Genomic DNA, 24,984 nt, shown 5'->3' with positions numbered 1-24,984 from the left:
GTCTGCAACTATGTGTTAAAAAATGGGAGTCTGCAGCTTTCTACTATATAATTGTCTAAGGGTCACTTCCATCTGTCTGTCTTTCTGTCTGCCTGTCACGGATATTCATTGGTCGAGGTCTCTGTCATGGAAATCCAAGTCGCTGATTGGTCGTGGCAAAACGCCCATGACCATTGCCACGACCAATCAGCGGCGGCCATAGCCTGGCAGCAAAATGGCCGCTGCTTTACTGCCCTGCAGTCAGCGTTGAGCGCTCACACAGGGTTAATGCCAGAGTTAACGGACCACGGTGTAATGTACTCCGTTACTGCAACTATTAACCCTGTGTGACCAACTTTTTACTATTGATGCTGCGTATGCAGCATCAATAGTAAAACGATCTAATGTTAAAAATAATAATAATAATAATAATAATAATAATAATAATAAAAATAAGGTTATTCTCACCCTCTGACGTCACCTGCTGTCCTCGGCAGTGCAAGCGGCAGGTTCCGGTGCCAAGGATGCTATGCGAGAAGGACCTGCCATGACGTCACGGTCATGTGACCGCGATGTCATCACAGGTCCTGCGCTCATACCAATTCTGGACCGGAAGCTGCCGTGTGCACTGCACACAGGCGCCAGGACTACAAGGGGCCTTTGTAAGGTGAGTATATGTTTATTTTTTATTTTAAGTCTTTTTTAACCACGCATATAGTGCCCACATTGCTATAAAGTACGTGGGCTGTGTTACATACTGCGTGTGCTCTGTTATAGTCTACATCTCTGTGCTATATACTATGTAGCTGGGCAATATACAATGTGACTGTGCAATATACAACGTGACTGTCCAATATACTACGTGGTTGTGCAATATACTACGTGCTCTGTGCTATATACTACGTAGCTGTGCAATATACTATGTGGCTGTGTCGGTCCTGTTATATACTATGGCGACTGTGCAATATACTACGTGGCTCTGTTATATACTACGTGGCAGTGCAATATACTATGATATACGACGTGGCTATGTTATATACTACGTGGCTCTGCAATATACTACGTGGCTGACCAATATACTACGTGCCTGTGCAATGCACTACGTAGATGTGCAATACCCTATGTGGCTATGTTATATACTATGTGGCTGTGTTATATACTACGTAGCTCTACTATATACTACGTACGCTGTGTTGTATACTACGTAGCTCTGTTATATACTACGTGGCTGACCAATATACTATATGCCTGTGCAATACACTACGTAGATGTGCAATACACTATGTGGCTATGTTATATACTACGTGGCTGTGTTATATACTACGTAGCTCTACTATATACTACGTACGCTGTGTTGTATACTACGTAGCTCTGTTATATACTACGTGGCTGACCAATATACTACATGCCTGTGCAATACACTACGTAGATGTGCAATACACTATGTGGCTATGTTATATACTACGTGGCTGTGTTATATACTACGTAGCTCTACTATATACTACGTACGCTGTGTTATATACTACGTAGCTCTGTTATATACTACGTGGCTGACCAATATACTACATGCCTGTGCAATACTGCAATACACTACGTAGATGTGCAATACACTATGTGGCTATGTTATATACTACGTGGCTGTGTTATATACTACGTAGCTCTATTATATACTACGTACGCTGTGTTGTATACTACGTATCTCTGTTATATACTACGTGGCTGACCAATATACTACATGCCTGTGCAATACACTACGTAGATGTGCAATACACTATGTGGCTATGTTATATACTACGTGGCTGTGTTATATACTACGTAGCTCTACTATATACTATGTACGCTGTGTTGCATACTACGTAGCTCTGTTATATACTACGTCGGTTGTGTTATATAAGTCACTGTGCAATATAGTACGTAGCCTGTGCTATATACTACCTACATATTCTAGAATACCCGATACGTTAGAATCGGGCCACCATCTAGTATGTTAAAAAAGGGAGTCTGTAGCTATGTGTTAAAAAAATAGGGAGTCTGCAGCTATATGTTGAAAAATAGGGAGTCTGTAGCTATGTGTTAAAAATGAGAGTCTGCTGCTGTGTTAAAAATAGGGAGTCTGCAGCTGTATGTTAAAAAATAGTGAGACTGCAGCTATGTGTTAGAAATAGGGAGTCTGCAGCTATGTGTTAGAAATAGGGAGTCTGCAGCTATGTGTTAGAAATAGGGAGTCTGCAGCTATGTGTTAGAAATAGGGAGTCTGCAGCTATGTTTTATGTATTACATTTCTAAAAACCAAACATCTAAGATCTAAACCTACAAAATTAGCACTGTCACCTCACAATTGTGTGGCAATAAAGTGGTTAATCCGATTCCTAATACTGTACAGTGACAATGTCTAGATGAAAGAGTGTTTTCAACAACCTGTCTCTAGTGCTTAGATCCTGTTAGAGGAAGCATTAAGCCCCATTTTATACTGGCACAATAGAGTGTGCTTCAGCTGCAAATTTGTAAAAGCAGATATCATCACCATCGCAGTGGCATTCATTTCCTTTTAGTAATTATCTGAATATTCATCCCTAAATATGTAAACTCAGAAAATTGGCTCAAAAAGTTATTACATGTTATCTTCAAAAAGAGATGGTTTGGAGGAGGATAAAGGAGGACAAGGGAAGAAGGGACATATATTTTAAAACAAATAAAACTATAAAGTACATTATATGCTTTTAGTGTAAAATCCCACAAATCACAGCACAATGAAGTCCAAAGCAAGTGATTTAAGGACTTCTTTTTGTTCAGTTAGTTTATCTTGACGTATAATCTTCCATGAGCTTTCCCGAGGCCCCATTTAGACATCTTCATTATGCCAGTCGTACTCATATTTCTTTTTTACCAAAACTCTGGATGTGACAATAAATATCCATATGCCATTTCTATCACTTTTCAAAACCCCTATCCAATTGTTAACTGTCAAATAGCACAAAAAGGTGATTTTTGCTCTTAAAGTAGTTGTCCGAGACTAACATGTTGATGGCCTATCCGTATTATAGATCATAAACATGAGATCGGTTGGTGTCCTGCACCCAGAAACCCTCATCAATCAGCTGATATCTGCTCAGAGAGCAAACAGACTGCAGCTTCATATATTGTTTAAAGAAGTTCTTAGGATATTGATGGACTCGCTTTAGGATAAGTAGTGTAGGAGAATCCCGCCAGTTGTTCATCTTTGCATTATATTAGGCATTCTCTTCTTAGTGTATATGAAATACTTTAAAATGACACCAGAAGATCTTAAAATATCACTAGAGATGAGCACCTTAGAATAATAATGCTACTGGAATTCTTTTTATATTTTGTGTCGATTTAATTTTTGACAGCACTTTATGTAGTTATCCTATGTAACATTTTGTCCATCAGAACTTATATCATTATAGAATGTTCAAGTTGGGAGGGACCTCCAGGGTCATCGTGTCCAACCCCCTGCTCAATGCAGGATTCACTAAACCATCTCAGACAGATGTCTGTCCAGCCTCTGTTTGAAGACTTCCATTGAAGGAGAACTCACCACTCGTGGCAGCCTGTTCCACTCATTGATCACCAGCACTGTCAAAACGTTTTTTTCTAATATCTAATCTGTATCTTCTCCCTTTCAGTTTCATTCCATTGATTCTCATGTTTGCATGTGCAAACATCCCTGCAGATATTTGTAGACAGCTATTAAGTCTCCACTTAGCCTTCTTTTTTGCAAGCTAAACATTCCCAAATCCTTTAACCGTTCTTCGTAGGACATACTTTGCTGTCTGGTCACCATCCTGGTAGCTCTTCTCTGAACTCTGAACTAATTTTTCAATGTCATTTTTAAAATGCGGTGTCCAGAACTGGACACAGTAGTCTAGATGAGGCCTGACCAACTAGGAGTAGAGGGGGATAATTTCTTCACGTTATCTAGACTATATGCTTCACTTAATACATCCTAGAACTGTGTTTGACTTTTTTTCTGCTGCATCACACTGTTGACTCATGTGCAGTCTGTGATCTATCAGTATACCCAAATCTTTTTCACACATGCTGCTGCCCAGTTCTATTCTTCCCATTCTGAAGATGTAATTTTCATTTTTCTTGCCCAGATGCAGAATCTCTTGCATTTCTCACTGTTAAACACAATTCTATTAGTTGCTGTCCATTATTCAAGCTTATCTAGATCCTTCTATATCCGTTCTCTGTCTTCCCTAGTGTTAGCTGTCCATTCTAGCTTTGCATCATCTGCAAATTTGATTAGTTTGCCTTGAACTTGCATGTTTATTTAAAGGGGTATTCCGGTCATAACCAATTATCACTCTATCATAAGATAAGTGGTAACTGCTAGTCCAGTGGGGGTGGTTTAATGAATAAAACTAAAATGATCATAACAATGGGAACATGTGCATCCTTTATGAATAGAGTGTTGAGCGTGCATGCCCATTCAACGTCTATGAGACTGTTGAAAATAGAAGAGTACAATGCTCCACTATCTCGGGTATTCTCAATGACTTTGCATAGAGCGGTAGCATGCATGCACAACTTTCACTCCATTAAAATGGGGGACATACGTCTCGCATTGTGGTTGATCAGTGGAGGCATCAGTGGTTAAGCTCCACTGATTTAGTAGTTGTCATGTATCGTGTGGATAGGTGATAAATAGTTATAAATGGCTCTCCATTTTAATAAGGAATGACAGAAAGTGAATGGGGAAAATAAAGTTTCTGTCATCTTGAAATCCAATCAGCATGATTTCTTATTCTCCCAACATCTGTCGGAAACACTTAGGTTGCTCGTCATGAACATCGATTCACTGATGGATCACATCAAAATCGGTAGGATTAAACAACTTCTTTCTCATGTGTATGACCATCTTAAGGTGTCGGGATACATTAATATTCTTGGAATATCTAATCTGATTGGGCAGAGACAGGCATAAAGAATCCATCGTTCTATCTTCTGAACACTATGTATCTGATAATGCTATAAGTAGAAAATAATTAATTTGATCCGGTTTTGTATTGTCAGGGCGAAAAGACAAACTCTCTATTTACCACGTCAGGCAGAACTGCTGTGTAGGAGTAGGTTTATGAGATATTTGTGTCTTATAAATTAATCCCTCTTCATTAAAGCTGGTAAAGGCTAAACTAGTGGCAACAAAGCAATTAATATTTTTCAAACATAATGAAGGATGAAAATCTCATGGGAGTTACAAACTCAAGTATAATACAGTAGAGAGAAATGAGTGATTTAGCTGCCATTGGACTTTAATAAAAATGATCTGAATAACATTTACCCCTGACTGTAAAGTGTGGGAGAATGTGCTGAAGTGTAGCAGCATCCTGTGTAAGACTTGTACTCATTACAGTTTTGTGACCTGTTCCGTGCCCTCACCAAAAACGTATTCGTTCAGGGACGGTGACTTAGATGATGAGCTGAACAGGCTGAAATCCCCCCTCTTTGCTGAGTACACAGCCTGATCAGAGAGAGAAAAGCCACAGGGATCTGAATTAATCTTTCCTGAACAGAGATTTTAGTTGTATTTATCAGCTGGCTCATTCTAACATTGTGTCACGGAGCCAGTAAGCCCTGGGTATTAGTTACATACCATGTAACTGGAAATGAACTTCATTTATTCAGAAGCTTTAAAGAAAAAACATATGAAATGGGCACAGTGCATCAACTCTGAAATGTATCCATAACACTGTCATGCAGATAAAACGGGAGCCAGTAATGGATTTTCACATCCAGAGAATTAACAGATGTCTCCACTGTGATCTTTTCTTCAATTTGGCTGAAGAAAGGGTAATTATTTTTTATTTAATTAGAATCCAGGTTTTGCAACGTTCTGAATGTTTTTAATAAACTTTATTACCATAGTTGACTTCCTTCTCTCCTAGTTGCTGAATCACTGCTTCAATGCCCATTTCATGCTCCTTTGTAAGCTCTTTTCAACTGTTGATCAAAAACATGAGTAAACTGCAGTCAAACAGCCTGTATTTGGGAACTACCCTGCGTACAGGAGAGGTGAACCGAGGGGCTCAAACAGGGAAAGTCCTGTACGCAGACTATTTGAATATAGTGTATGAATATTGCTCAGCCGCAGTTCAAAGGATCTTTTAAAGGAGCATACAAATAATTTATAACAGCACCTTAGAACAGTGTTTTGGAGAGAAGGAAGCAAAATAAGTTAATAAAGTGTATTCCAAATATGAATACATATGGAAGACCTGGATGATATTTAAATAAGTTTATGCTTTAAAAAGTGAATTTTACTCTCAACACACATTGCACAAATCAATAGTACAAGTGAATTTATGAAACTTTTATGATATACAAGTATCATGCTGAACTTTCTAACAATTCTTACTTTACTCCAGTGCTGATTTCATACCTACACTGATCATTACTGCTGTGTCATTTCCTCCATGCTGCTGCTGCTTCTATGTTTGCTTAAAAAATGAAAGAAGAGCATGAATCCCTCTCTGTGGACTGTGCTGTGCATGGGGGATATAATGGCAGTTAGTCTCCTCCCACCAGCTCAGAAGTGATTGCAAATTAGAAATGCAGGATACAAGTCATATAATGGGCAGAAATAGTGTTATACTTCATGTACATACAAAGGACAGCATAGTCTGAAAAGTTGCTTGAAAGTACGGTTATCCTTTAAGAACTTCTATTCAGTATAGTAACATAACATGCTAATAGAAACCTTGATACGCTGCAGCTCACATGACAATTACTGAGTGGACAGATATAGACTAACACAGGAAAAACATCTCGAGACATATATTTTTTTAAGTTAGAAATCTCATGCCACACATTTTGGAATATTCTGAACCAAAGGAAAAGGTAATGAATTAAACAAAGTGAACGGAGCAGAGACAGAGACAATGCAGCATTAAGTTTTAAAATATTATCCAAGATACTCAAATATAGTACACCTATGGTACATGAACCTTGGAGGTATAATTCCATCTTTAGAGATATTTTGAGATTCAGTGATTTCCTTCAAAATGAATTAACCATATAAAGAATTCTATTTTCAAATATTTCCCTGCCATCATGGGTGTTACTATAGCTGTATCAGACATAACAGCAGCTATGGTGCACAGGGTTTTAAGGGTATGTTTCAACGGTCAAGAATCGGCAGTGCTTTGGACGCAGCACATGTCCGCTGCATCCAAAGCGGTACCAGCTTTTGTACGTGCGGTGATTCCGCATGTGTTCACTGAACTGTGCGGAATCACTGCGCCCTATACATTGGATGGGAAATTTATCTTGCGAAGACGGAGCGTCTCCACAAAATAAATTGACATGCTGCGGTCTAGAAAGACATGACGCATGTCCGTCTCCGCATGGCCGCCGGAGGTGTCCATGCACGCATAGTGGAGATGGGATTTCCTCAAATCCCATCCACTATGCTGTAACATCTGGACTCTGCGGGTTTGACGTATGCAGATTCCAACCTGCAGCATTTACTGACAATAAAAACATACCCGAAGGGGTCCCATGAAAAGTGCAAGAACATTTGCCTTTTTTTGTGGGAAAACCATGTAGGTAACTGTCAGCTATTTAGATACTACACCACTATGTGTTTTCTGACACGTGGCACTATTAGCCATATCTTTGATTACTGCTAGAAATGTTACTATGTCATTTTTCATTTATTAGGTGGAAGGTGCTTATCTTTTTTGTTGCAGATCTATATGAATTGTAGTTAAATCCTCTCTTGTAAAACACATCAAGTAATTGGAAAGTCATGGGGAATTATTGCAAAAAAAAATCATTGTGGGCTCTTTTTCTATAAAACAATAGATTATATGTATGACAGCAAAAGTCAAAGATATAGAAGAGTAGGTGCCTTGGAGAGACACAAAGTCTCATTGGAAGACACTAGTATTATAAATGACCCTGTTAAGGATTTTGCATTGGTGCCCAGGAGCTTTAAGTTATGCCTCTGACAACAGCCATGTATTGGCAATACTTGCCAAAAGTCCCAAATTTGAAGGGGCTGTCCTGAATTTTTGGAAACAAACTCTGCAAATTTGGTGCTGTCCTGGGTCACAAATGGGTAAGGCTGCGTGTAAGCCCAATGCAGAAGTGGGAAGTCCAATTCAGTTTGATTTCATCAACGAGTTGAATAAGTGTGTTTGTGAGTGGAACTTAAAGGGGTAATCCAGGTTTGGCACACAAGTCTGCAGTCACTCTAGGTGACTGCAGACTTGTGAATTCTCACATCGCAAGGTGTGCAATTTCAGGATGCTCTGATGCTGGGGGCAGTACCAGGCTGTCATGTGACTTCAAGAATGCAATGTTCATACTTCCGCACACTCTCCAAATAGATATGCATGGCCTCATTCAATCGACTTGCATTGAGCGAGGCTGTGCAAACCTAGTCAGAATGTGCCCGCGAATATGCTTATTGCATACTTGTGGTCACATGACCACCCGCTCCCGGCGCTGGCACCAGATAATCCTGACCGCGCACTTTTGTGCCAAACCTGGACTACCCCTTTAAATGTCCATATTCTGTTAGCAGCAATGTTGGTAAGCAGGGTGTTGGCACTAAAACATACATGTTTCCAACGTGGTTTAGGCTTAATGTATTATGTATAAATTCATAAAAAATATAAAGCAGTTTACCTTAAAATAAAAGACTTAGTCCCACTAATCACATCTACATTATTTCTTTTGCAACTTCCAACCAGATAACATAATGGTGTGTTATAAAGATGTCACCTGACTAACAGTAGTCAATGGAGCAAGCTCCAAACGCTGCTGTTTAACCACTTTAATGCCGCTGCCAATCTGGTGCTGCGATTCTGGTGGGATGATTCCTCATGTACCATTGAAGCCCCTTCCCCACAATCAGATCATGATCCTTTTTAAAAAAGTAAATAAATGAAAATCAAATTTATTTCGAATTGTTAGAAATTTGATGAACCCAGTGAATTTGAACAATCTGCAATTCAATTGGTCCTCAGTGATTTTACACATTGCATGAACCAGAAAAAGCTTACATGACATCTCACAAGCAGGTTTTTCCATAACGCCTTGTAACTAACACTTCACAAGGTATAGCACAGCCAATCAAGAGAGGCTATCATAGTTTGTATGAAAGTCAAGGCAGGGAATACAGCAGCCATGTTGTGGTTAATCAGGATTGTGAGAGGGTGTCACAGCTCACAGTTTAGCAATAGTGATAGGGAGAGGAAGCCATAGCACATCAAATAGCTAACATCCATTTAACAATAGCCATATATGCTGAGGTCTCTTTGATATTACTAAGGCTATGTTTGCACTAAAGATCATAATAGGGGTTGGTACAGTCAGAGACCTCTTAGTGTTAAACATGTTTTTTGGGTAATTGGAGATTATCTAAATCTTGGCAAATCAATCCGCCGCAAATCACATTTAAAAAAAAAATTGTCTAAGATTGCGAATTGGAATTTCAATAGTCACTCATCTCTGTTTCCTATCATATTATATCCAAGTCTGTAGTAAGGAAGATTCATTTCCATGAATAGAACTGAGGAGAAATCTGACAGAGATGTGTTTAGTAGTCAACTTATCATTTTGTCTATTTGATCAAACACTGTAAGTAGTCACTCCATCCGAATGAAATGTCTTCTAGTTACAGGACTGACAGTCTTCTTCTTTTCATGAAATGCTCCCTCGCCACTACTTGTCACCAGCCATAAAGCATGTAGGAATACTTCAGAGAATGAGCATTGTGGACTCAAGAAGAGACATAACAAGTCACACCTTTATAATGGCAACAAACTGAGAAAGGATAAAGGAAAGTCTGTGATCTGTGGAGTCTAAGCTGATGCCATAATATATTTAATGTGGGACTAGGCAGTTGTGCCAGGAAAGGGACTGTGTCATTTCAGACATCTATGGCACATTTTAACAGGGTATATGGATATGCCATAAATATCTAATGAGACAACCATGGCAGCATTCAGTGGTGTAACTAGAGTCTGATGGACCCCCGATGCAAGATTTGTACCAGGGCCCCCGCCATCATGGATAAATATATATATTTGATTAAGGGTGCGTAGACACCTGAAACGCTTTGATGCGTGTTCTGTAAGCTGTACTGCTGACTCTGTATGTCCTTAAAGCATTTTTATGAATAAAATATTTACTGTTTGTGGAGCTAGATTTCTCTTCATAGTAGTATAATGCACGGCCCATAGTCATATATAGCAGTATCTCCACTTACATTAAAAAAAATTAAAGAATTAATGCTCTACCTACCTTCCCTCTGCTCCCCCACCGTGTGTGCCCTCTTGTGAAATCGGCAGTTGACTTCGGTTTATGATGGGAGCTTATGACATCACTGCCATGCGCCCCATCATGTGCACGGTGACATCAACTGCTGGCCTCTGACTGTCCGGTAGCATGTATTGTCTTGAACGGTCCCAATGTCTGATTGGCCAGCAATGTCTACTGTCGCAGATGGCCCGAGTGCTGAACAAACCTTTTATTGAACCACTACGCGTTTTGGCAGCGGAGTGCTACCTTCCTCAGGTAATTTACCAGGGAAATCGACTTGAGGAAGGTAGCAGTACGCTGCTGAAACGCGTAGTGGTTCAATAAAAGGCTTGTTCACCACTAATCTATTGCAGTGTGCTCTATAGCCATAGACCTCCTTAAATTGACCACATTTTTTCAAAAAAAGTGCTATAATAACAGGATTATGTGTTATGACCTGGTGGTTAAGAGGCCACACTGAAATGACCTGGTGGCTAAAACGCAACATGGAACGAGCTCTGAGAAGGTGTTATCTCTACTGACCGCAATCCCTAATCCTAACAACACAACTAGAAATAGCCGTGGGATGTTCCTGACACTCCCTAGACACCTCGTCACAGCCTCAGATATAACTACCCCTAAAGAAGGAAATAGAAAGCTATCTTGCCTCAGAGAAACCCCCAAAAGGAAAGTTAGCCCCCCACAAATATTGACTGTGAAAGGAGAGGGAAATGACGAACACTGAAATGAAATTAGATTTCAGCAAAGGGAGGCCAATACTAAACTAGATAGACAGAGAGCAAAGGATACTGTGCGGTCAGTATAAAAAACTACAAAATCCACGCAGAGTTTACAAAAATGAACTTCACACCGACTCACGGTGTGGAGGGGCAAATCTGCTTTCCCAGAGCTTTCAGCTAGCCTGAATAAGACATAGTGACAAGCTGGACAAAAGAGACAAAATGCAAAGCAATAGAGTCCAAACAAATGGACAAACAAAACTAGCAAAACTTATCTTTTGCAGACAAGGACTGGCCATATGAGAAATCCAAGGGAAGAATCAAATCCAACCAAGAACATTGACAGCAGGCATGGACTAACGCCCAGAGCAGGTTTAAATAACAAACCCAGGCAAGGCGATTAGTGAAGACAGCTGCTACAGCCACCTAACGGAGCAGCAGTTCCACTCGAAACCACCAGAGGGAGCCCAAGGGCAGAACTCGCAAAAATACCATTAGCAACCACAGGAGGGAGCTCCAGAACGGAACTCACAACAATTATATATTTGTTTTTAAGTAGCTACATCTCATGAAAGTATGTTTGCTTTACCTAATGTTAGCTAATGCATATGTGTGCATGTACAATATGCATATACTGGATGTGCATAAGTAAGCATGCCTTTATTAAGTTGGTATGCCTGTCTAATGTAAGGCTTGGTTCACATTGCGTTCAGGGGCAACGTTAAACGGAGTACGTTACACCGCGGCATAATGCGGTGTAACATACTCCGTTAACGCCGCCATTGAATGCACCGTCATTGAGTGATGGACCTGAGACGTTGGCTGCAGCGTTTCCGGGTCCGTCACTGCTGGCGCAGATGGAGCTAGCAGAAGCTCCATCTGCGCTAGCGTGATGTAGCGCCGGCACTTGTGTTAGCAGCAGCCCGTTAGCGTATGTGCTGAACGGGCTGCTGCTAACGCAATGTGACCCTAGCCTAAGTGTGCATGTGTGTCTGTGCTTTAACTTTTGTCATTTTGCATCATTTTTATTTTTTTATCTAATATTGTAGATTCAAGTGCTGAGGTAAGAAGAGGCTGCTCACATTGCTGTCTACCCTGTTCATCTGATTTAATACTGGAGATACCAGGAATGCTGTGGTAAGAAGAGGCTGCTCACACTGCTGTCCACCCTGTCTATCTGATCTAATGCTGGAGATACCAGGCTTGCTGAGTAAAGAATATGTGCTTAAACTGCTGTCCACCATGTCTATCTGATATAACACTGGAGATACCAGGTATGTCGAGTTAAAAAGATGCTGCTAACACTGCTCCCCAACCTGTCTATCTGATGTAATACTGGAAATATCAGAAGAGCATAGATAACAGGAGACTGCTCACACTGCTGTCCACCATGTCTAACTGATCTAATACTGGAGATACAGTGGGTGCTGAGGTAAGAAGAGGCTGCTCACACTCCTGTTCTCTCTATCAATCTTACCTAATACTAGAGATATCAGGGGTGTTGAGGTAAAAGACACTGTTCACATGTTCACACTGCTTTCCCCCAGTCTTTCAAAATGACAATACATGGTGTAGGTCATCTTCAGAAGACTGCAGTGAAGCTTCCTATTGCATGTTCAGATTCTTGTCCAATTAACACCCCCCACCCAAGAAGGTGTGAGGCTGAAATGTATAGGATAAAGGCCCCTTCACATTTAGCGACGCTGCAGCGATACCGACAACGATCCGGATCGCTGCAGCGTCGCTGTTTGGTCGCTGGAGAGCTGTCACACAGACCGCTCTCCAGCGACCAACGATGCCGGTAACCAGGGTAAACATCGGGTAACTAAGCGCAGGGCCACGCTTAGTGACCCGATGTTTACCCTGGTTACCATGCTAAAAGTAAAAAAAAAACAAACACTAGATACTTACCTACAGCCGTCTGTCCTCCAGCGCTGCGATCTGCTTCTCTGCTCTCCTCCTGTACTGTCTGGGAGCCGGAAAGCAGAGCGGTGACGTCACCGCTCTGCTTTCCGGCTCACAGCCAGTACAGGAGGAGTGCAGAGCACAGCGCTGGAGGACAGACAGCTGTAGGTAAGTATCTAGTGTTTGTTTTTTTTACTTTTAGCATGGTAACCAGGGTAAACATCGGGTCACTAAGCGTGGCCCTGCGCTTAGTTACCCGATGTTTACCCTGGTTACCAGTGAAGACATCGCTGGATCGGTGTCACACACGCCGATCCAGCGATGTCAGCAGGAGTCCAGCGACGAAATAAAGTTCTGGACTTTATTCAGCGACCAACGATCTCCCAGCAGGGGCCTGATCGTTGGTCGCTGTCACACATAACGATTTCATTAACGATATCGTTGCTACGTCACAAATAGCAACGATATCGTTAACAATATCGTTATGTGTGAAGGTACCTTAACACTAACCAGATAGACAGACAAGGGAAGACAGACAGAGATGAACAAAAACTACAATAACATAAACATACTCACAAAAACCAGAGTGGAACACAGGGAAGCGATAAGGATAAAGCGGGGATAAGGATAAACATGTAAACCAGCTATTGTCACGGCACCACTCTGCACCACTGCTCCTGCTGCCGTGCCTGCCGCCCCACCAGCCGCTCCTCCTCCCGCTTGCCGACATACTTACCTGCTCCGGAGCGCGTCTCTTGCAGGCGCGCGTCCTTCTCTCTCCTCTTCCTGACTCAACGCAGCTTCCTGGTTCTCGCCGCGTGCGCACCTCGAACTCCATTTTTCATCTGCGCACGCGTACTTCCTCTTTTGATATACAGGCGCGCCGCATCTCCTCTCTGACCCTGGAGGTCCCTGACCCGGAAGTCCTTCTGCACACCATGTATTTAAGGTACACCCTTCCGCTGCTCCTTGCCTGATTGTCATTTGTGCTTCTTATGACCCAGGTCCTCTCTTGTGTCTGTGCGGTCTGCCCTGAGTCTTCGCTCAGCCCAGCCTGTCTAGTATCTCCTCTGTATCCTGTCTGCCCTGTATCTCCTCTGTATCCTGCCCTGCCACCTGTGTCTCATCATTTCCAGCTGTCCTCGTGTCTCGCTAGTATCTTGTCCATATCTGTCCATCCAGCGTCTTTTCCCGTTTCGTCGGTCCTACACTCTTCCACTCTCTTTGAATATCCTTTTCCCTTTACCCGGGCTCCAGCTTCTGTGGCAATAGTATCCCTCAGGCCTGCCCCTAACGCTCCCTGTATAGGGGGGTTGTCTATCTGGCTAAGCTCGCCCTTGGGAGGTTCGTTGTTGTGGTCCTGCGGGTCCACTCTAGGAGTTTCAATAAACCTCACAGCTATAGTAGCAATTTTAAGAACAACTCTCCAAACGCCTACTCCAAACACTGAATAACTCCTCAAACACCTAACCAGGAAGTACAACTATCACGGAGAACTCCCAAGTGCCAGTGGTGAGCATATATACCAGAGGAGAGTGGCCAACACAGAACAGCTGATGCAATTAAGGATGGTGAGCTCCAGGAGATCAACTGAACTGATTAACCCTTCCAATGACAGAGAAAAGGAAAAACCTGCACTGTTTAATAGGAAGGTAAAGCAGTTTGAATCAGTGTAGGATTTCATGTGACCAGACGCTGCAATCTTTGGGCCCCTCTTTGTATGCCTGTGACAAGTTCCATTTTTACATTGCTAATGTCCCCCTCCACTATATACATAGAACACATCTGCCGTTTACATAAGCATGATAGCTACCTTTTAAACTAATATTTACGCCATCAATTTTGTTTTTCTTTCGTATTTTTGTATTCAGTACAAATTGGGTGTGGCCCTCTTTTCACTGAGCTGGTTGAGACCTGAATACTCTCTGCCACTATTTACACTAGTTAGGTTTTAACATTAGAGAGTGTAGTTACTGTCCCAATTGGGTATACCTTGTCGTGGTGGGACAGCTTTATGCTTTTTTTAATCAAAAACAGTGTTTACTAAATACCCTATGTTAATTATTTAATGCACTTGCTTTTCTTACTTATTTATTTTCATTAGGGTATATGCACACATTGCTTTTTTTGGTTTTGCTTATTTATGCCAGCATGCTTGATACTAGTGCCACCTGATTATGTGATTACTAGAATGCATGAATATTAGGTAAATGCTAGGATTCAATATGGGGTACATCAGTGGGTATTCATAACAGGTGCACTGTAATTAGGGGTATTAAGAAATAAATATGATATATGAAGACTTGACATTAATTGGCACTTCAGGGTAGTTGAGAGTCCACAAATTAATACATCTAGCTGCGAGTATAACTTAACTAGCAACTGCTTTGTGAGAACAACAATATTATCTCAATTCATAGACCATACACTCTCAGGCTTGTTGCATAATGTTACCTGGCAGTTTTTATTGTTCCAGGCAGATGATAAGAAAATGAACGCAGAATCCTTCTTTATGTGAGATTTAGATACCATTAGGGTTGAGCGAAACGGATCGTTCATTTTCAAAAGTCGCCGACTTTTGGCAAAGTCGGGTTTCATGAAACCTGACCCGATCCCTGTGTGGGGTCGGCCATGCGGTACGCGACTTTCGCGCCAAAGTCGCGTTTCGTATGACGCGCTTGGCGCCATTTTTTTCAGCCAATGAAGGGGCGTGGGCAGAGTGATGACATAGGTCTTAGGGGCGTGGACGCCTATCGACATGTTGTCGCTTGTGCGCTGTAGCGATTTGCACTGTGTAACACCAGCTTTTCAGTTCAGGGACGGAGAGAGAGAGAGAGAGAGAGAGAGAGAGAGAGAGAGAGAGACATTGGGTTTCGGTCGATCCGCGACTTTTCGCCATAATCGGCCGATTTCACTCGACTCGACTTTTGAGATGGTCGGGTTTCGCGAAACCCGGCTCGACCCTAAAAAAGTCAAGGTCGCTCAACCCTAGATACCATGTAACAGCTGCTTCTCTGCATCCTCACAATGTCCCGCTCTAGATATGCATTTCTTATGAAGTCCATGCTACAATTAAAATATTGCTTTTTTTTCTTCTAATTTGTCTCCAGAAGTCAATAAAATCAGCACTAAAATGAGATAATTACCGGTATATTGTTATGGCCTCATACACATGGAAACAAAATTCCATATACTGTAGAGTGATAATATTCCGCCATAATTTACTAAATCCTTAAGCATACAGATGTGGTACTAGTTATACCATTTCCTTATTTTAATGACACGATAACTTTTTTTAAATATTTCTTTTTATTTAAAGTATACATCAAAGTATATCAAAACCCTACCAGGTTAAAGAGAAATGCATGGACACCTGTCGCCGTATGAAAACAGGATTGTGATTTATTTTTTATTTTTGTGCGCAACATTAACTCTGCGTTGAAGTGTTATCTCAGATTTGAATGCATTTTTTTGTAGGATATAGACAGGATAAAAACTGACTTATCTCATGTCCTGGAACTCAAGCCAGCAACACATATTAAGCAGGGAACAAACTAAGAATATCTGCATGCCAGTTTGCTGTGCTTGGAAATTCTTCATGACATATTTAATATATTTTGACTGCTTTGGGTGAACATTCCCTACAAGATCATTTTCAGGTTGATAGTCTTTTTTTTATAGATAATATGTCTGTACACTTCATGGGTTGGCACGATACTCCTTGGGTGTTTCCGGACAGACTGTACACCATCAGTTTGAAAAAAAGATTTCGTTTCAAGAAATATTTAAATTTGGTTTGACAAATAATATAATATTTAAAATTATATATTATTTATTAAAGGGGTTTTCTGGCCTTAAGTGTATAAGTCTGCAGTCACTCATTGTGTACTATGATGATTCTCCAGTACAGATGCCTGGAGCCTGGAGCGGAGGACGTGTGACAGCAAGTATGTGATTTGCATACAAGTGGTTATGTGCTGACTAGAAGTGAGCGGACTTGCTCAATGCAAGTGTAGGCATAGACATAGTCTAGTTGAAATGCACCCGGAAGTATGTACACCACATACCTGAGGTCACAAGACTGCCTACTCCTGATGCTGGCACTGGAGAATCCACACAGTGTGCAGTGCACGCGCTGTGAGGATTCACAAGTCTGCAGTCACATGGAGTAACTGCAGACTTGTACCCTAAGGCCGGACAACCATTTAACATCACTTTTTTTATTACGTTTTAACATAATACTTCATTATGTTACATACAATATCAGCATAATTTATAATACATACTCTGATCAGTCAGGTACAGCGATACGTTTTCACCTTTCAGAACACTTTGTGGGGTTTTCATTCATTTTTTCTGTTGCTTTGGTTAGTGGTGTTCCTTTTTAGTGGAGATATTTTCTTCTGTTTCTTACACATTATTGTCTTTATGAGTCCCAATGCTTAACACTTAACAACGGTGCCTCCTAACAGTACATAGAAATGGGACATATACAACCCCTGGCAAACATTATGTAATCACCAGCTTTGGAGGATGATCATTCAGTTGTTTAATTTTGTAGAAAAAAAGCAGATCACAGATATGGCACAAAACTAAAGTCATTTCAAATGGCAACTTTCTGGCTTTAAGAAACACTAAAAGAAATAAAGAACAAAAAATGTGGTAGTCAGTAATGGTTACCTTTTTTTAACCAAGGGTAAGGGAAAAATTATGGAGTTACTCAATTTTGAAGAAAAAGTTATGGAATCATGAAAAACAAGCAAACAAAAAAACACTCCAAAACATCACTAGTATTTTGTTGCACCACCTCTGGCTTTTATAACAGCTTGCAGTCTCTGAGGCATGGACGTAATGAGTGTCAAACAGTACTCTTCATCAATCTGGCTCCAACTTTCTCTGATTGCTGTTGCCAGATCAGCTTTGCAGGTTGGAGCCTTGTCATGGACCATTTTCTTCAACTTCCTCCAATTTTCAATTGGATTGAGATCCGGACTATTTGCTGGCCATGCGTTAGGGGTCGAGTTCCCACCTCTGCACAGGGGGAATCTCGAACCAACTCCGCTGCGGTCTCCTATTCTTCTCCAGCCACAGTCGAGCCTGCTCAGTGGAGACGTCGGTCCCAGCGTCTGGCTCAGCCTGATACTGTGCGGATGCTTACTGTTGCCTTTCCAGGCTCAGCCATTGTAGCCAGTACTGGTCAGTGGCGAGCAGACATCTCTGGGACTAAGTCCTGCTTTTTCCCTTCTGAGCATGCCCAGAAGGGTAAGTCCTCTCATTGGAGGTCGGGGGTCACATGCTCAGGTACTACAGCAGCTCCCATTGGTCCTCTAGGAAGGTCCTGAAGTGGCTCAGGTACTGTAGCAGCTCCCATTGGTCCTCTAGGAAGGTCCTGAAGTTGCTGCAGCTATAAAAGGTTTGCATGGCCGCACGGCCATGCACTAGTATCAACTATGTTATGTGTTCTGCGCCAGTGTGGTCATATGTATGTGGTTTCAGGGTTCGGCTGAAATAAGCCCCTAGAATGCTGGCACCTCCGGTGAGGAGTTTTGCATGTGCTATTCTGACTGCATGACCACTGTTCGCTTTATTTGGTAGCTGTGTTCCTCTGTGAGGTTAACAGGGCACAGCGTTCTCTTGCCTTAAGTGACTCTGTGAAGTAACAGAGTTCACTTATTCCACCATATAGTACCGTCAGTTACCAGCAGCGGGTTTTACTTCTGCACGGTGGACACCGGGTTGCGAACGCACCTATTACTCTATAAATATATATTTGGTGCGTTCTGCCAAACCCTAACACCATGACATTGACCTTATGTGTTTTTTTTTTCAAGGAATGTTTTCACAGTTTTTGCTCTATGGCAGGATGCATTATCATCTTGAAAAATGATTTCATCATTCCCAAACATCCTTTCAATTGATGGGATAAGAAAAGTGTCCAAAATATCAACATAAACTTGTGAATTTATTGAAGATGTAATGACAGCCATCTCCCCAGTGTCTTTACCTGACATTCAGCCACATATCATCAATGACTGTGGAAATTTGCATGTTCTCTTCAGGCATTCATCTTTACAAATCTCATTGGAACGGCACCAAACAAAAGTTCCAGCATAATCACCTTGCCCAATGCAGATTGGCGATTCATCACTGAATATGACTTTCATCCAGTCATCCACAGTCCACAATTGCTTTTCCTTAACCCTTTGTAACCTTGTTTTTTCTGTTTAGGTGTTAATGATGGCTTTCGTTTAGCTTTTCTGTATTTAAATCCCATTTCCTTTAGGTGGTTTCTTACAGTTCGGTCACAGACGTTGACTCCAGTTTCCACCCATTCGTTCCTCATTTGTTTTGTTGTGCATTTCCTGTTTTGGAGACATATTGCTTAAAGTTTCCGGTCTTGACGCTTTGATGTCTTCCTTGATCTACCAGTATGTTTGCCTTTAACAACCTTCCCCTGTTGTTTGTATTTGGTCCAGATTTTAGACACGGCTGACTGTGAACAACAAACATATTTGCAACATTGCATGATGATTTACCCTCTTTTAAGAGCTTGATAATCCTCTCCTTTGTTTCAATTGACATTTCTCATGTTGGAGCCATGATTTATGTCAGTACACTTGGTGCAACAGCTCTCCAAGGTGTAATCACTCCTTTTCAGATGCAGACTAACGAGTAGATCTAATTTGATGCAGGTGTTAGTTTTAGGTTTGAAAATTTACAGGGTGATTCCATAATTTCCTCAGAATTGAGTGACTCCATAATTATTCCCCTATGCTTGGTTAAAAAAAGTAACCATTACTGACTACCACATTTTTTGTTCTTGATTTCTTTTACTGTTTCTTAAAGCCAGAAAGTTGCCATTTGAAATTAATTTAGTTTTGTGCCATGTCTGTGATCTGCTTTTTTCCTACAAAATTAAACAACTGAATGAACATCCTCCAAGGCCGGTGGTTACATAATTTTTGCCAGGGGTTGTAATATTTCCAGCTCCACATGTGGCATTGACATATTCCAGGGCTGTGTACAGATTACCATCTCTCTAATCCGTCCCTGTCCCCATAGTTGCTAAAAGTCCAAGTCTACAGTTATCTACATATTGTGCATAATTTCATACAGAACCCATTGACCTATTAGTGTGTCATAGGCATGTGGAAGGAAACTAGAATGCAAGAAAAAATCCCAAATTCACCCAGGAGAAAACAGAAAGTCACATGGTTATGATTGCATTTTTTAATGGCTTCTTCCAATCAGCCCTATATTATCCACACTTATCAATATTCAACCTCAACTTTGAAACTCTTTTGACAGAGGAATAGAAGCGCCTTGGCTTTGGTACATTAAATCAAAAGAAAGGATTTTTGGGGTTATTGGTGTACTCCCCTGATATATGCACCACAAAATAGAATACTGTGCTAATGCAGAGAATATGTAACCATTGGGTTTGTCATTCACATTCCACACAATGCATCAAGATATTATCAGCGCCATCACCTTCACTTAGTAACATGTTGTTAGAGCAAGAATTAGGATGCCATTAACCACAGAATTACACAGAGATATCTTCCCATTAAAAGTGCTGGATGCGACATAAACTTTGCCGACAACAGAACAAAATGCAAAGGGGACAACAAAATGAAGCGTTATTATTGTATTACTTCTGAGCATTATCCTGCATTTAATTCTCATTTTTACTTCCACCTAACCTTGAGAGATATTTGTTCAAAAATTGATTTTAAGATTTCTTCTGCATGTATCTACAAAAATATAACGACTTCACAGGTATCAAAATTGGCCTTAAGCCCCCGTCACACACAGCGAGATCGCTAGCGAGATCGCTGCTGAGTCACAAGTTTTGTGACGCAACAGCGATCTCAGTAGCGATCTCGCTATGTGTGACACGTAGCAGCGATCAGGCCCCTGCTGTGAGATTGGGCCATTTTTTGATCGTTGAGGTCCCGCTGGGTAACACACATCGCTGTGTTTGACACCTTACCAACGACCTCGCAGACAGGACGTCCCATTGAATCATCATGAAATAGCATCGTTCTACAGGTCGCTACAGGTCGCTACAGGTCGCCGCATCGCTGCTGCGTCGTTGGGGAGATCGCACTGTGTGACATCTCACCAGCGACCACATAGCGACGCTTGAGCGATCCCTGACAGGTCGTATCGTTGTCGGAATCGCTCAAGCGTCGCTATGTGTGACGGGGCCTTTAGAGTGAGGACCCTAGAAAGTGTCATATCAGAGTTCAATAGACATTTAAGTTGCATAAAGGTTTAAAGGGAACCTGTCAGCAGGATTGTGCACAGTAACCTACACACATTGTCAGGTCGGCGCCGTTATACTGATTACAATGATACCTGGTGATGAAATCTGTCTTGTGGTTGTTGTTTAATCTTTATTTGTAGTGTTCATTTAATGAGATTATTGTGCTGCGAGGCGGTCTTTGGGTGGGGGGGTCTTTGTATGGCTTATGACAGGTCACTGATCCTTCATAGTCCCACCCCCTATTTTGCATACTGAATACTGTAGAATACGTATTGAAAAAAATCACATTCAGCAGGCAGGGGCCGGCGCTGCAGTATGATCGCATCTATAATGTGCATTAAATTGTTTTATTTAGGGATATACATTTATTCAGAAAAAAAAATCTTTCTCAAAATGGCGCAGGCGGTGCCTGTGCAGTAGCATCTATCAGCAACCCGATAGATGCTACTGCGCAGGCACCTCCAGGGCCATCTTAGTAGAGACAATTGTTTTTTTCTTTTAGCAAAATGGCGTCGGCGGTGCCTGAGCAGTAGCATCTGTCAGATCGCCGATAGATGCTACTGTGAAGTCGACGCCATTTTGAGAAACTTCTTTTTCAGAATAAATATATTTTCCTAAATAAAATAATTTAATGCACATTAAACATGTGATCACACTGCAGCACAGGCGCCACCGGTGGCACCCACCTGCTGAATGTGATTTTTTTTATCAATACATATTATATTCAGTATGTAAAATAGAGGGCAGGTCAGTGAGGGATCAGTAATACAAAATAAACTAGGCACTCAACTTAAAGATAATTTTTTTTTACTTTTAATGTAGTCAAGGCAAAAGGTTTCGGCCGCATTTGGCCTTTATCAATTACAAAGTATACAGGAGTTCCAGGGATTCATGGGAATCTTGTAGATTTTAGACAAAAATACCGTGTGCACTACTGGAAAGGATGGTGCTAGGTTAGGTTCCCACACCTTCACAGACTATAATGAAAAAGAACCCAGCACTCAACTGATGCTTTAGTGCAATTTTAATCGTAGTAGTACCCAATAAACGTTTCGGTCCTAAACATGGACCTTCGTCAGTAACGTACTAAAGAATAATAGGACAGACCATATGGTCATAGGGCACAAAGAGGCAGCGTCTTGTAAGTGAATCAGATAGGAGCGGTACTGAGGAGACCGAGCTGTATGGTGGTGCTGTCAGACGCGGTGTCCACAGCTCGGTCTCCTCAGTACCGCTCCTATCTGATTCACTTACAAGACGCTGCCTCTTGTAGATTTTAGGCACGTCTCGGTATGGTCCCTTCCACAAGCAGCGGGCGCTGCGTCTTTCTCCAGTCACGTGCACACATTCAGGTCCCCTGGCTTGTTTTCCATTGGAATTTTCCTCTCTAAATGCCCCATACTCTTGTGAAAGTGACCAAACCGAGACGTGCCTCACTAAAATCCACAGGATCCCTGACACTCCTGTACATTGAACGCTAAAGGCGGGGCTCTATGGACTCAATATGCCTCTGTTCAAGCTCTGCACACGCGGCTCTCCATCTAGCATAGGTTGAGTAGAATATTGTTCGATTACACACTGGCTTTAGGAGTTGAATTGACCCTCTATGGCATAAACCAGGAAAAGTTGGTATCACAAATTATTTGACCCAACATACTATAAATGGGGCACTGCTAACCATGAGCATAAGTGAGGCATTGCAAAGAACCGCACCCAAATTCTGACATACAGAGTTGGACTCATTAAAAACACTTAGAACATTCAGTATATTATGAGTTCATCAAAATGAAATGAACCAGCCCCAACATGGTGGCAGCACACTTTATTCCTACGAGTCTGTATAATGCACCCGTTGGCATTCTGTGCAGAGGAGGCAACCTTGTGATCTACCAGGGGCGTGCACTGACTGCTTGGGGCCCCTGTGCAAGAAATGCGTCTGGGCCCTACACCCTGCACAACATGCCGCTTATGATGAGGACAACCTGGCCATGGGACACCCGGAGCCAACAGGCCAGAATGCCCTCAATATTAATGCCCTGCAAGCAGGGGCGTACATAGAAATCACAAGGCTCCACACCTCTAAAAAATATGTATATTTATATTTTTTCACTGAGATGGAGATATATACACAGTATATATACTGTACATATCTGTTAGGAATCGGTTGTGCTAGCTCATGTGATAACTAGTGTGTCAGCTATGTGAATAGAACACTACAAGACGCGGCTGACACTCTACTTGGCATGACAGCAGGTATGCATAGCGCATCCTCGTGGTTACGTGATAACTGCTGGAACCGGCAGAGCCCAACCATGTACATAATATATTTATTCATTTATTTTACTCACTCACATAACGCCATTAATTCCACAGCGGTTTACAGACATTATCGGCACTGACCCCATTGGGACAGTAAGTTCTCAGCCCTTTAAAAAAAAGTCACAGATAAGCCCTTTAAATTATATAAATGTCTTGTGGCTTCAGTTTTCTCTTTTTGTTCATTTAAATATGTCACTTCCCTGCTATTCCAGGAGCACATATACACATGAACATACAGTAGTGCTGTCTTCTTATTGTACATATCTATAATATAACGCTGGGAGCGTCACTCTGTCCGAAGCCTTTATAGACTGCGCAAGCGCAAGCACCGGCGCAGTCTGGGCCTCACAGAGTGACGCTCCCAGGAGATCGCGGTATGCGTAAACACTGAACGCATACCGCGATCTCCACCGGAGAGTCAGGGACCGCCAGGAGGGTAAGTATATTCACCTGTCCCCTGTTCCAGCGCTGCATGCGGCTCCGTCTCCCGGGTACTCTGCTGTGACGTTCACACAGTCACAGCCAGAGGAGCCGGAAGATGGCAGCGCGCAGAGGTGGAACGGGACAGACAGGTGAATATAGTAAGTGCTGGGGGGCCTGAGCTAGCGGTAACTCCGGCACCTGACCCCCACAGCGCGCCGGTGTCCCCGCCTGCTCAGGCCCCCCGGCACTCGGCGCCCAGCGACGATAGGTGAGTATGATACTTTTTTTTTTTTATATATGGCAGCAGCATACGGGGCATATATTATGGAGCATCTTATGGGGCCATCAACTATAATGGAGCATCTTATGGGGGGCATATAATACAATGGAGCATCTTATGGGGGGCATATAATACAGTGGAGCATCTTATGGGGCCATCAACCATAATGGAGCAGTGTACGGGGGCATATATTATGGAGCATCTTATGGGGGCCATAAACCTTTATGGAGCAGTGTACGGGGGGCATACACACTGGAGCGTCTTATGGGGGCAATAAATCTTTATGGAGCAGTGTACGGGGGCATACACACTGGAGCGTCTTATGGGGGCCATAAACCTTTATGGAGCAGTGTACGGGGGCATACACTATGGAGCATCTTATGGGGGCCATAAACCTTTATGGAGCAGTGTACGGGGGCATACACTATGGAGCATCTTATGGGGGCCATAAACCATAATGGAGCAGTGTATGGGGGCATATACTATGGAGCATCTTATGGGGGCCATCAACCATAATGGAGCAGCGTATTGGGCATATGGATGGGAGAAGCAAATTAAAGAATGGTGGCGCAGGATGGGAGCAGCACATGTCAGAATGGGGGCGCAGGATGGGAGCAGCACATGTCACAATGGGGGTGCAGGATGGGAGCAGCACATGACAGAATGGGGGCGCAGGATGGGTGCACCACATGACAGAATGGGGGCGCAAGATGGGTGCAACACATGGCAGGATGGGGGCGCAGGATGGGTGCAGCACATGACAGGATGGGGACGCAGGATGGAGCAGCACATGT

At 42.2% G+C, this 24,984-nt stretch overlaps 1 protein-coding gene across 2 annotated transcripts in view; it reads right to left on the bottom strand.

Moving 5' to 3' along the window:
- The window catches only part of LOC138644753 (voltage-gated delayed rectifier potassium channel KCNH8-like), an 824,668-nt gene that overhangs the window by 599,427 nt on the left and 200,257 nt on the right, over positions 1 to 24,984 (bottom strand). The window lies entirely within an intron of this gene.

This window comes from Ranitomeya imitator, chromosome 7 (assembly GCF_032444005.1).
Source record: "Ranitomeya imitator isolate aRanImi1 chromosome 7, aRanImi1.pri, whole genome shotgun sequence".
NCBI lineage: Eukaryota > Metazoa > Chordata > Amphibia > Anura > Dendrobatidae > Ranitomeya > Ranitomeya imitator.
Note: the sequence above shows the minus strand (reverse complement) of the source record. Positions and strands in the feature narration are given on the sequence as shown.